Source organism: Triturus cristatus, chromosome 2_1 (assembly GCF_964204655.1).
Source record: "Triturus cristatus chromosome 2_1, aTriCri1.1, whole genome shotgun sequence".
Classification (NCBI taxonomy): domain Eukaryota; kingdom Metazoa; phylum Chordata; class Amphibia; order Caudata; family Salamandridae; genus Triturus; species Triturus cristatus.
In genome coordinates, this window is record NC_140581.1 from 1,032,926,473 (window position 1) to 1,032,940,797 (window position 14,325).

Below are 14,325 nucleotides of genomic sequence, written 5' to 3' on the forward strand. Positions count from 1 at the left end.
CATTGAGTCAGATGCGCTACTTGTTTACTACTTGCCAATCTCGACGTGCACAGCTACTGAAGTTAAGAGTTGAGTAAACGTTTGAGGCATTATCTGTGTTGGTGCGTTTGTTACTTATTCGTCTGTGGGTCCACATTGCCTGTGTTTGTGGCGAGGCATTTTCTTTCACTTTCTGTATTTACTTTTTAGGTCTCGCCTGACCCAGCGCATGCGCTGGTCTGGCGAGACTTATTGAGAGGGCTCCAAAAAGTGCTACCAGGCCAGCCTAGAGCTACAGTGCATGTGCGCGGGCGCGCGCGCCACTTTTACCGTGATTACTTTCACTTTAGCGGCCGCTTTGATATTTGATCACTATCGCGATCACTTTCGCGGCCGCACGGCCGCTTGGCATAGCCAATAGGTCCTGCTTTTGGGACCTTAGAAGTATTTAGTTATGCAAATGTTGCATAGCTAAACACTTATAAGGTCCCAAAGGCGAGACCTATTGGCTATGCCAATGCTTGTTTTGCTGTGCTCTTGGTTTAGTACAGGGTTGTGGAATTTCTATTGCCTGACGCCCTGGACATATTAATTTTTTATCACAACAAGTTTTAAACTGCATTTTTAATGATCGGCAAGAAGAAATTCTCTTGACCCTCCTGTACTATAACCTATCAATTATTTTAACTGAAACCTAAAATACATGAAAATAACTGTTTTCACCTATAATTACGATAAGCAGAACCAGCACTGTGCTGAATTTGTGCCCACAGCCAACCAGAAACGTGAAAGCACCCGCCATTGCAATGGCGGATTCAGTTGTGAAAATATAGTATCTTTCTGTTCGAGGCATATGAGCTGCAGATTATACACTGTGCATAGATCGCCATCTGGTGTTGGGCCCGGATGTTTGCAGTTTGTTTTTCCTCTTGGAAAGTCTTTGGGAGTCACGAGGTCGGTGACTCCTCCTCTGGTTAGTATTGCGCATGGGCTTCGGCTCCATCCTCAGATTGTTTTTTTCCGCCATCGGGCTCGGATGTAAAACTTCGCGCTCCGGTTCCGAACTTCCCAGTTCACCGATCGACGCACAAATCCTCGCTCATTAAGCTTCTTCAAAGACCTAAATCATCTTATTCATCTTCTCTTCGGCACTTCTTCGATTCCGGTGGTCGACGGCGGCCTTCGGGCCTATTCCGGCTCCGGTCTCGGCTGATGGAAAGAACTCCCTTCAAGAAGTGCCCTCGATGTGGCTCCAAGTTTCCCCACACCGATCTCCATGAGGTGTGCAACCTCTGCCTCTCCCCAGAACACGAGGCCCGAGACTGTCCCGCCTGCAAGTCTTTTCGCTCAAAAAAGACCATTCGAGATCGACAGGCTAGACGCAACATGGCGCACTCCTCGACCTCCGCTCCAGTCGACATCTTCGGGGACGACGTCGAAGCTCCGGGACAGCAGGACATCGACCCGGAGGACGACGACCTCGTCAGCGCTTCCGAGGCCGACGACTCAGATGTGGAGGACTTCACCCCGGCGCAGCGGGTCGTGAGTACAATTCCCCCCTCCCACGCCCACGCCCACGCCGATCCCGAAAAAGGCTTCGGTCACACCTTCGCCTCCGGGCCTAGGCAAGACCAAGGACACTGCTTCTCACACCCCACCTTCGGGCCCGGTAAAGAAGCCTTCTAAGCCTTCTGGCAGCTCGGGCTCGAGCCAGCCGGCCACCGGTGCCGACAAACACCCTTCGGCACCGAAGAAAAAATCGGCCTCCACCTCGAGCCCGGCACCGAAGCCTTCGGTGCCGAAACCTGCTCCGGTGCCGACCAAACATCACAAGACCCTCGGCACCGACACTCCCGTGCCGAAACCCTCTTCGGCACCGACCAAAACACCGGAGGTTCCCAGGAAGCACGGCTTCGACAAACCTAAAAAGCCGTCGGGCCCCGAAACCTTCGGCGCCGACCGAACAACCAGTGTCACAGGAGCTCTTCACACCGGATCCTTTGCAGAAAACCCTCACCAAGGTTCCAAAGACCGGACACTTGACATTGTCTTAAAAAAAGAGACACTTGGACAAGCCGGCTCCACCTCCAAAGAGAAAGGACATTGCTACCTCTCCTTTCAGGGTGTCTTCCTCACCTCCTTTACCTCCTCCACCCTCTCCACCTCCACCCCCTCCACCTCATCGTTCCCCCACCTTGTCTCCTGTCCTAGACGATTTGGGGGACCCTTACTATGATCCGTGCAAAAACAACAATTGATGGACAGAATGCAGAACAATGTCATACATTCACCCCAGTACAGAGATCTGGGCCTAAATCCATCGTTTTTTTGCTCACCATGCCATTCCAGTTTGAACCCAGCCATATGCAAATCAGTCTTGACCCTGTGCCCCATGGGAACAGTCCAGCCCGAACTGCCAAGCCAGGTCCTCCCTGGACTGGAAACAAGCATCCTAGGACCGGTTTCGGGCTTTCAGCCCTCGTCAGCCAGGATAGCCTGATTCCAGTGGCATGGAGAGCAAGGGACTCACGTCTGAGCATACCCTTCCCACTCGGGGTGACAAATGCAAAAACAACAATTGATGGACAGAATGCAGAACAATGTCATACATTCACCCCAGTACAGAGATCTGGGCCTAAATCCATCGTTTTTTTGCTCACCATGCCATTCCAGTTTGAACCCAGCCATATGCAAATCAGTCTTGACCCTGTGCCCCATGGGAACAGTCCAGCCCGAACTGCCAAGCCAGGTCCTCCCTGGACTGGAAACAAGCATCCTAGGACCGGTTTCGGGCTTTCAGCCCTCGTCAGCCAGGATAGCCTGATTCCAGTGGCATGGAGAGCAAGGGCCTCACGTCTGAGCATACCCTTCCCACTCGGGGTGACAAATGCAAAAACAACAATTGATGGACAGAATGCAGAACAATGTCATACATTCACCCCAGTACAGAGATCTGGGCCTAAATCCATCGTTTTTTTGCTCACCATGCCATTCCAGTTTGAACCCAGCCATATGCAAATCAGTCTTGACCCTGTGCCCCATGGGAACAGTCCAGCCCGAACTGCCAAGCCAGGTCCTCCCTGGACTGGAAACAAGCATCCTAGGACCGGTTTCGGGCTTTCAGCCCTCGTCAGCCAGGATAGCCTGATTCCAGTGGCATGGAGAGCAAGGGACTCACGTCTGAGCATACCCTTCCCACTCGGGGTGACAAATGCAAAAACAACAATTGATGGACAGAATGCAGAACAATGTCATACATTCACCCCAGTACAGAGATCTGGCCCTAAATCCATCGTTTTTTTGCTCACCATGCCATTCCAGTTTGAACCCAGCCATATGCAAATCAGTCTTGACCCTGTGCCCCATGGGAACAGTCCAGCCCGAACTGCCAAGCCAGGTCCTCCCTGGACTGGAAACAAGCATCCTAGGACCGGTTTCGGGCTTTCAGCCCTCGTCAGCCAGGATAGCCTGATTCCAGTGGCATGGAGAGCAAGGGACTCACGTCTGAGCATACCCTTCCCACTCGGGGTGACAAATGCAAAAACAACAATTGATGGACAGAATGCAGAACAATGTCATACATTCACCCCAGTACAGAGATCTGGGCCTAAATCCATCGTTTTTTTGCTCACCATGCCATTCCAGTTTGAACCCAGCCATTTGCAAATCAGTCTTGACCCTGTGCCCCATGGGAACAGTCCAGCCCGAACTGCCAAGCCAGGTCCTCCCTGGACTGGAAACAAGCATCCTAGGACCGGTTTCGGGCTTTCAGCCCTCGTCAGCCAGGATAGCCTGATTCCAGTGGCATGGAGAGCAAGGGACTCACGTCTGAGCATACCCTTCCCACTCGGGGTGACAAATGCAAAAACAACAATTGATGGACAGAATGCAGAACAATGTCATACATTCACCCCAGTACAGAGATCTGGGCCTAAATCCATCGTTTTTTTGCTCACCATGCCATTCCAGTTTGAACCCAGCCATATGCAAATCAGTCTTGACCCTGTGCCCCATGGGAACAGTCCAGCCCGAACTGCCAAGCCAGGTCCTCCCTGGACCCGTGCTCACTACGCCACTGGAGTCAAGCTATCCTGGCTGATGACGGCTGATAGCCAGAAACCGGTCCTAGGATGCTTGATTCTGGTCCAGGGAAGACATGGCTTGGCAGTTCGGGCTGGACTGTTCCCATGAGGCACAGGGTCAAGACTGATTTGCATATGGCCATGTCTGAACTGGGGTGGCGTAGTGGGCAAAAGAACGATGGATTTAACCCAGATCTCTTGACTGGGGGAGAATGTCTGCATTGTCAGCATTCCGTCCATCATTTGTTTGTTGTAACGCTTTTCGCCCTAAGTGGGATGGGTATTCCCAGACGTGGGACCCGTGCTCACTACGCCACTGGAGTCAAGCTATCCTGGCTGATGACGGCTGATAGCCAGAAACCGGTCCTAGGATGCTTGATTCTGGTCCAGGGAAGACATGGCTTGGCAGTTCGGGCTGGACTGTTCCCATGAGGCACAGGGTCAAGACTGATTTGCATATGGCCATGTCTGAACTGGGGTGGCGTAGTGGGCAAAAGAACGATGGATTTAACCCAGATCTCTTGACTGGGGGAGAATGTCTGCATTGTCAGCATTCCGTCCATCATTTGTTTGTTGTAACGCTTTTCGCCCTAAGTGGGATGGGTATTCCCAGACGTGGGACCCGTGCTCACTACGCCACTGGAGTCAAGCTATCCTGGCTGATGACGGCTGATAGCCAGAAACCGGTCCTAGGATGCTTGATTCGGGTCCAGGGAAGACATGGCTTGGCAGTTCGGGCTGGACTGTTCCCATGAGGCACAGGGTCAAGACTGATTTGCATATGGCCATGTCTGAACTGGGGTGGCGTAGTGGGCAAAAGAACGATGGATTTAACCCAGATCTCTTGACTGGGGGAGAATGTCTGCATTGTCAGCATTCCGTCCATCATTTGTTTGTTGTAACCCTTACTATGATCCAGCAGATGTGCCACAAGATCCCACCCCTACTGGATCTCCAGACCCATGGGATGATTAGAACAATCCGGACATCCCAGATGTCCCACAGGATGACCTTTATCCATCTAGGCCACCCCCTCCTGAAGATTTCTTGGGTTTTCACCACTTGTTACAACGGGCGGCACACTACCACGGGGTAGAGTTACATACCGACCCAGTGGAGGACGACTTCCTCCTAGACACCTTTGACGATACACATAGGTCCACTGCCATTCTACCTATGTTAAAGGGCGTAATTAAACATGCCCCTGAGGTTTTTAAAGACCCAGTCAGGGCCAGGGTCCTAAACCCTTGGATAGAAAAGAAGTACAAAGCCGCCCCTACAGACCCTTCTTACATTAAGGGCCCTGCACCATTAAATTCCCTAGTGGTATCTACAGCCAGGAAGCGCTCAAATTCTCAGGCGTCAGGCGAGGCGCCCCCACCTGACAAAGAGTCCAAGCTCCTAGATGCGTCAGGGAAGCGCACTGCGTCACAAGCGGCCAATATATGGCGTATTGCCAATACGCAAGCACTGTTGGCCCGATACGACAGGGCGCACTATGATGAGCTAGAGACCATCATGCACCATCTCCCTGAAAAGTACAAAACTAGGGCTAATGAACTTATTCAAGAGGGAAAAACAATAACCAATACCTCGATACGATGTGCACTAGATGCAGCAGATACAGCCTCCAGGGCCATAAACACCAGTGTCCTTCTCCGTCGCCATGCCTGGCTCAGGGTTTCAGGGTTTAAACCAGAGGTTCAAGCCTCTATACTAAATCACCCATTCGACCAAGATCATCTATTTGGCCCTAAAGTAGATGAAGCCCTGGAAAAAATTTAAAAAGATAGACACGGCGAAATCTATGGGAGCCCTACAAACACAGACTTCCACGCGCTCCTTTCCCAGAACCATGGAGAGATCAGGCACCCGGACCCAGCTCAACTCAACCTTGCGATCTGGCTCCTGAGGTCCTAGAATTTGGATACCTTAACCTTCCCCCTGATTGCATAAACATTATCAGGGAAGCTAGACACCCTACTACTAGGGCGTGCTATGCAGCAAAGTGGAAAAGATTTGTTGTTTACTGCCACAACAACACAATCAATCCCTTAAATGTATCCATACAACACATTATATGTTATTTACTCCATTTACAAAGGTGTAACCTAGCATATACCTCCATTCGGTTACACCTTGCTGCAATTGCTGCCTATTTATAAAACAGGCAGCACCTCTCACTTTTCAAAGTGCCTGCCATCAAAGCCTTTATGGAAGGCCTCAAAAGAGTAATTCCACCCAGAGTGGAACTTGAATATAGTCCTCACACGGTTAATGGGACCCCCTTTCGAACCATTACATAAGTGCGAGCTGCAATTCCTCACATGGAAGACAGCTTTTCTAGTGGCCATCACTTCCCTCAGAAGAGTTAGTGAAATACAAGCACTCACTATACAGGAACCTTTTCTTCAGATGTATCACAACAAGGTTGTACTCCGCACCAATTCCAAGTTTCTACCCAAAGTCATTTCTCCATTCCATCTAAACCAGTCGGTAGAATTACCAGTCTTTTTCTCGCAACCCCAAACAGTTGCGGAAAGAGCCTTACACACACTGGATGTTAAAAGGGCTTTACTTTACTACATCCAGAGAACACAACCTTTCAGGAAAACCAAACAGCTATTTGTTTCCTTCTCCCCACCACACAAAGGCAACCCTATTTCTAAATCAGGGATAGCTAGGTGGATTGTAAAATGCATACAGATTTGCCACCACAAAGCAAAACGAACGCTATCGGTTCCCCCTAAAGCCCACTCTACAAGGAAGATAGGGGCTTCTATGGCTTTCCTAGGGAACATACCACTAGATGACATCTGCAAAGCAGCAACACCACACACCTTCACAAAACATTATTGTGTAGATGTGCAAACCAAGCAACAAGCTAGTGTGGGCCAAGCTGTACTAAAAACACTGTTTCAGACAACTGCAACGGATACCGGTGGTTGCCGCTAGGGTTGGGTACTGCTATATAATCTATGCACAGTGTATAATCTGCAGCTCATATGTCTCGAACGGAATATGCTACTTACCAGTATGCATCTGTTCTTGGCATGTAGAGCTGCAGATCTATACACGCCCACCCGCCTCCCCGGCTACCTGTATCCGTTCCAGTCTTATCTTATTTAGATACAATACACATGGGTTTCTTTACTGTTACTACTACGCTCCATCTTTCCCTGCTGGCGAAAAACAATCTGAGGATGGAGCCGAAGCCCATGCTCAATACTAACCAGAGGAGGAGTCACCGACCTCGTGACTCCCAAAGACTTTCCAAGAAGAAAAACAAACTGCAAACATCCGGGCCCAACACCAGATGGCGATCTATGCACAGTGTATAGATCTGCAGCTCTACATGCCAAGAACAGATGCATACTGGTAAGTAGCATATTCCTTTTTGTTGCCGTGCAGTCTGTCATATTTTGCTTACAAACATTACTTCTCATTAGTGCAAAGTGCATGGTGGTCCGCTTGGGTAGATGAACAGCAGTGGAGACAACCTACCTTATCTTATCTCCCAGGAAGACTGATAGCCCGGGGCGCAGAGGGCACACAAGAGCACTGGACAAACACAAGGATGTTATGCAGCACACAGTCCTCTCTTCTTTCTTTCAGAGAACCAAACAAACCTGTTATTTGAATATTCCCTTTGGGCTAGCATAGGTAAGTTCTTTATGGCATTCCAGCTCTAGTGAGGGGTGCTGGTAGAGTTTGCAGGGCTTCTGAAGGGGGTGCAGCTCTTTGGTAAAGGATCATCACGGACAGATTGATGGCACTAAACATCAGGCAACGTCATAAGTGAAGCCTGAAATAGTGTTACTGACATGACATTAGTGTCATGAGACACAGAAAAGACCTTTGATGTGGTCAGTTGGGCACACTTATTTACATTGCTAAGGAAGATGAATTTTGGCCCCCGTCAAACTCAGATGGTCTAGTTGCTGTACACAAAGCCATTGGCTAGGTTTAGAACTAATCATGTCGACATATCAGTGGAATAGGGGCTTCAGAGAGGCAGACAGGGAGTCCCTCTATCGTCTCTGCTGTTTACCCTTGCAGTGCAGTCCTGGGCTTGTAGACTACGTTATGGTTTGGATGCGTGGGCAATTCCAACATGGACTCGGAGTATACTTGACTGGTCCAATGAATTCCTTTGGGGAGTTGTTGGAAAAGCTAAAACAGTTCAAAAGACGGACAGGGTTCACTGTTAGCAAACAGAAGTCCACCATCTATTTACGGGGAGTGATGTAATATACTCCCCACGATGGGCTGCCACCAATATCTGTTCCTTGTAATACTGATTCATTAAAGTATTTGGGCATTGCAGTGACAAACTAAGAGGCTAGATGGTTAGAATAACCCTTCCTCCCAATGGTTACTAACGGAAATACTGAGGATTACAGACTGCTAGCTGACACTCCCTTTATCAAAGACAGGCAGGATAGTGATTGCAAAGATGTTGGGACATCTGTGATGTCTGTACCTTTTCCAATGCATTATGTATCCTATCCCACGTGATCTTCTTAAAAAGCTAACATTTTATGTTGAAAACTATAATATGGGCACATAAAAAACAAGGTAGATGTACAAAACCTGCAGTGTACATATGTTTAGGGTGCCAGATCTGGAGTTGTATTTCCAGGCACTCCAATCGCAGTTCTCAACTGTATGCTATGACATGGCAGACAAAGTCAGACTTACTGTGATGATGTTAATCGATTGTTGATGAATGCTGCTGTTAAATGTTAAAATTAATAAAATGTGGTTTATTATAAAAACATATTTTCAAGGAAACGACAAATTTGCAGAACTGGGGAGAGAAGTTGGCCTATCGGCTAGGGCGGTCGACCTCAAATCTGGGGAACTGGGTTCGAGTCTAGGCAATGACGCTGAACATCCTGGGATTCTGGGCAAATCACTTAATCTCCCTGTGCTTAACAAAAATGAATGTGTCCTCATGTAATGCAACTGGTGCTATGTAAATCTCTTTGATACCCGATTCGGGTCAAGTTCGCTCTATATAATACTCTGTAAAATAAAAAATACAAAACTAAAACTGCCTAACTTAAGGACTTCAGAATTGTGGTCAACAGTGACCCATTGCTTTCACTTTTAGTAATTGTAATAAAAGTAGAAAGGAATGCTAGGATTTATAGACTTGCTTGGACGAGTGTGGCTGCTTCAAAATAGCCTACAACAAATTTTATGTTCCATCAGTTGCCTTTCGTTTGATCTCTCTATGTTAAATTAACTCCTTGTCTCCTATCTTTTTTCTGCAGCAATGATGTTTTGAAAAATGAGAATCCAGAAATGTGAAAAGGGTTGATAGGGGAAATAAATAAGACATGTCACAGAGACCAATATCAACTTAATTTCCATAGGGAAAACAGGGAGAATAACACAATGAAATCTACAGAGGGTTTGCAAAATTCTTATTTGTCCTAGGTAAAGGATTCACTGCAGCAAAGCAGTACATAAAGCTGAGATCAAACTGAGAAAAGCGGAGTCCGCTGCAAAGGACTGTAAATCGAATAAAGTTATAAGGGAAGAGGAAAATAAACAGAGCTCTGAAAAAGGCCTTTATCCCCAAACACAAGAAGGAGTTAAGAAGAGAGAGAGAACACAGATGTTAAGAAGTGGAGATGGCAAAGTTGGTCAGAACGTTCTGGACATCAGGGCCCCATGGCTCAAAAGGGAAACTGACATGCTAATGGCTGTGTCAGCTCAAGTGGAGTTCAATGGAAGTATAGGAACGTACGCAAATATGCCATTTCCATGTACCAGAACTCACAACAAACAAGGCTTGTCCGAGTCGGGTGTATTGAACTTTGAGTAGATCCAAGCATGTCATGCGCTGATTTTCAAAAATGCTAAATGGCTACTACAAATGAATAGAACAAGAAATGTAATTTCTGCAGAAGCCACCTTTTCACCTACACAGTAAAGAGACTATTTTACCGGCTTGCTCAGCAGCATTTTAGCCCACTGCTAGTCCACCTTGCAAGGTCTCCACATGCCCGAACCAGCTGATCCAGCACCCAGTGACTCCTATAAGATTCCTTCGTCTTAGGGAATTTATGAAACCCACGACTTACGTTTAAACACTTGGAGTGCCTGATGCGAAGGAGCATGCATGTGTATGAGGCTTCTCTCTAGGTCTTGACACAAGGCTGTATTCACCCTCCCTCCAAAAATTCTATTAGCAGCAGGTCAGCTCAGTTTCTTGGGTACCCCGGCAGTGGGCGGTCAGCAGGTGAGTGGTGGTGTTGACTGTTTGCCAGACTGCTTCTGTTGAACTTCAGTAACAACACTGATGACTCCACAGACAGACTCCAGTGTACTCAGCATGGCATTGACTTCCTTTCATATTCTGACACACCAACATGTTGTATATGTCCACAGAGGTGCCCATTGTGACTTTCGTATCCCATAAATAGGAGAGGAGGCCAAGCAACTTTCTGCTGCCGCCCTGTTATTGGAAAAATGTATTGAACAGTAATGTAGTTGGAACTATGGAAACTATTTAGATTCATTCCTATTGCTAAATGGGAAATAGGCAGAGTAGATGAACCTCCCAAACCTTATCATCCATCTTTGCTGTTGCTTCTATGTCGCCATAAAGTGGCTGAATTCAGTGTAGGAATAAGACTAACATTACTCGGAATATGAGTAAGAAGACACCAACTCCTAAAATTACAACTATATTGTCCTTTCTATTTAAGTGCATAATCTGTGCTCTCCCTTAGCACCAAGTCGGGTTGAATTCAAATATAATAGTGTTTTTAGGAAAGACACAAATATTTAAACCTGAGACCGCAAAAGGAAGAACACATCTGTCTTTGTAGGGCACAACCCAATGGCCTGCCCAGCATAGTCCGTAGCTTTTACCGCAACATTTTGGAAAGAAAAATGGCCTGCTCTTTTACCTTTCCCTAAGGCTAGGTATGAAAGAATTTGTATTTTCAAGGACCAAAAAGTGCTCTAATGGAGCCTTGACCCCTCTACCTTTCAGTCATGGCTAGACCGTTTTTAGTGGCCAGTCCATTGCTTCAGGTTGTGATTCCATTCCTGTATTTTCTTTTTTTTTTTTTATTTACATCATTTTACAGTTTTATTCCTCAGACAATTTATGATTTGCTATATTGATATCCAGTGCTAACTTAAAAGTAGTTTCAACTAAGCAGGATTAGTGCAAATGTATTGTTATAGCATTGATGTAGCGCTTGACAAGGCGTTTAATTAGTCACTAGTTGCTGATTTTGATAGCACCTGTATTCTATTAGGATAAATTGACTTGCCCTAATTTTATTTGTATGATGATGTGTTTCTTCAGTGTTAAAGATTCTGCGACTCTTCCTGTGTTTTTCCTCAGGCAGTGCCCTACGACAGGATGCTTCAAAAGTGCGTAGTATAAAGACTTAGCATTTATTTCTATATAGAGAGAATTAGGCCACTGTTGATGATAACCTAGTGGATTTTGTTCAGAATACTTTTTGGGGTTCTGCAAAGAGCCTATAGTTGAAGGTGGTTGGCGCAGTGCTTTTTCTATGCTGTAAATTTGCAAACTATACTCACTTGTTGGAACTCACTCTGCCAAACTCAAACTACTAGTCACTGTTTTCATCAAGCTAATTACATTTTAGGAAATGCTCTAAAATGACTTTTTGTCTAGCATGACCTAATTTAATTTTTTCAGTGACGATTCAAATACTTACTGCAATTTGCATCCTCCATTGATTTGTGTGTGACTGTTTTCTAATACCTTCATTTTTAAGCGTCACCATGAAAGATTCTACAGATTGTAGTTTGAAGAGGGTAACCAAAATAAAACCACTAATATGCATATGTAAGCTTTATGTAAATCTGTACTGTTCTTTATTGCACTTTCATTCTTCTCTATGTTGTCGTGAGTTTTATTCACCGTTTTGAGATAGGGTTGGGGAGTTGTTGAATGAAACTATTGAAGTGAAATATGATGTACTAATTCTAGAAAGGTGCCTCTTTTTGACATGGTCACCTCCACTTTTTACCTTGTATCTGATGCTATTACGACATAAGTGCACTGGGTTCTTGCTATCCAGGTCCCAGTGGCAGATCTCTTTCCCTAAAACTGTACAATTGTTTCCTCAATTGGCAATACCTTTGTCATCTCTTTTAAGTCCCTAGTAAATGGTACCCCTGGTACCTAGGGCAATGAGGCTTAAGAGAGTTCCTAAGGGCTGCAGCATCTATTGTGCCACTGTAAGGAAATCCTCCGCACCAACATGACACCTGCCATTGCAGGCTACGTGCCTTGGTGCAGAGACTAGTGAAGACACGACATGGCACACCTCCTTGGCCATGCCTGCTGACACTGCATGCACAATAGGTAATCCCTCCTACAGCAGCCCTTTCAGCTTTAAGACGGTGCACTATACTACATGTGTTGCAATATCGGCATGGGCAGTTATGCCCATGTGATGTCTAAGTTGATTCTTAGATAGTGCAAGTGACCAGGTAAGGCATTTGACCAACATGTGCTGGACACTGGTGGTTACGAGTTCCCCAGTCTCATGATGCCTTCACTGAAACTAGAGATGTTTTGTATCAAACATCTCATATTAATAAGCCCGCACTTTTTCCAGTGATGGATTTATTAATACGTCCACCCAGAGGGCACCTTAGAGGTACCCCTTGAAAACCTACCAACTACTAGTGTGCTGGCTGACTGGTGCAGACTAGCCTTTCACCACAGTCAAGTTTCTGACCCCTTGCAGGTGAGAGCCCGCGCTTTCTGAGGGCAAATCCAATGCCTGCTCCGGCTGAAGGTGTTGTCACCTCCTCCAAGCAGGATCCAAGCAGTGATCAGCATATGAAGGCAGGAGCATTCAAAGGCCTCCGCCGCCTTTGATATGCTACCCAAGGTTCCCCAGACAGGGGAAATGCCACCCCTGCCCCGGGCCTGTTTGGCACTAGATGGGAAAATTCACTAGTTAGGAAGAGTGCCCTCCTCTCAGGCTAGTACCAGCTGAAGGTAGGCTTTGTGTTTTGAACACCACTTTTAGAATTCCACCTTCTTGAGTTTGGTGGAATAAGGCTCTCTGGGTCAGGGTTATGCCCACTTCCCGCAGGAAGTAGTTGTATAGAGGGTGTAGACCCCTTAAAGGTAAGTAGCACATTGACTTCTACCTGTCACTCCCCCCCTAATGCCCCTAAATTGAGCTTTTAGGTGGCACCCCTGACACAAGGAACTGCAATTCGTCGTATCAAGAAGAGAAGCTCACCTAGAGCCACAAGAAAAAGCGAGAACTGCAAACTGCTGTGGACTTTTGGCGCCAAACCCTGCCTCCCTCACTAAGTCTCGACAATCGTGATCCAGTGACTCACCCTGCAGCTGACCAGCTTCCAAGAACCCCACGGAACTTCCAGCCCTGCACAAAAAGGCAAGCAATCTCCTTGAAAGTAGAGGCGCTAGTCCCCTGCATCCCACAGGCACCGAAACGCCAAGTCTGTTTTATCATGTTGCCGCTACCCAGGCAGCCCGACGCAGCAGCCCCCCAGGAAGAGGATCCTGTGCTCCTGAAGGTCTGATCTGTTCCCCCACCGAGCAAGAGGACACCAAGACCAGATGGAGCAGCACAGGACCAATATCCGGTGTATGGGACCCCTTGGTACAAGCAGAGACTGTGAAAGTCCAGGTGGGACTTCCAGACAAAGCAGCTTTTGAGGGACGTCCAAACCGCAAAGAACCACTTCGAGAGTGGCCCAGCCGTCCTGATTTTACACCCTCACCCGGCGAGACAGACGACTGCAAGGTTCCAAGGCGCACAGAGCCCAGACGATCTTTCCACTCTGCACATGAGCGCCCCTGCCGGGTAACGATGAACCGACTTTGCTCCCTTGTCCCCTGGACACTTGTGACCCGAGCCACACATTGGGAGCTCCCAGATTTGTCCCCCAGTACCCCTCTGCAGCCTGTTTCTAGGTGCCCCCCTTCTTTCTACCGGCAAAGCACGCACAGCTACCAACCTGACCAGCACCTCTGCAACGGGATGCCCCAAGGCAGATAACAAGAAATTGCTGGTGGTACTTTCGACCTTGGCCCGCTACGATCCTAAGTCCCAAAGGAGACCCCCAGAAACCAAACACAAATAACTGTATGCTATACTTGTCTTTTTTCCATGGTGAAATCATTGTGCTTAAAGATTCATTTAAGTGAACATTTGACTTACCTGCTAAAATTAATATTTAGAAAAGTAATTACTTGATAACGAAGTTCTTGGAA

At 47.1% G+C, this 14,325-nt stretch overlaps 1 protein-coding gene across 4 annotated transcripts in view; it reads left to right on the forward strand.

Annotated features, from left to right (window-relative positions):
* USO1 (USO1 vesicle transport factor) overlaps positions 1-14,325 on the forward strand; it is a 448,004-nt gene that overhangs the window by 147,467 nt on the left and 286,212 nt on the right. The window lies entirely within an intron of this gene.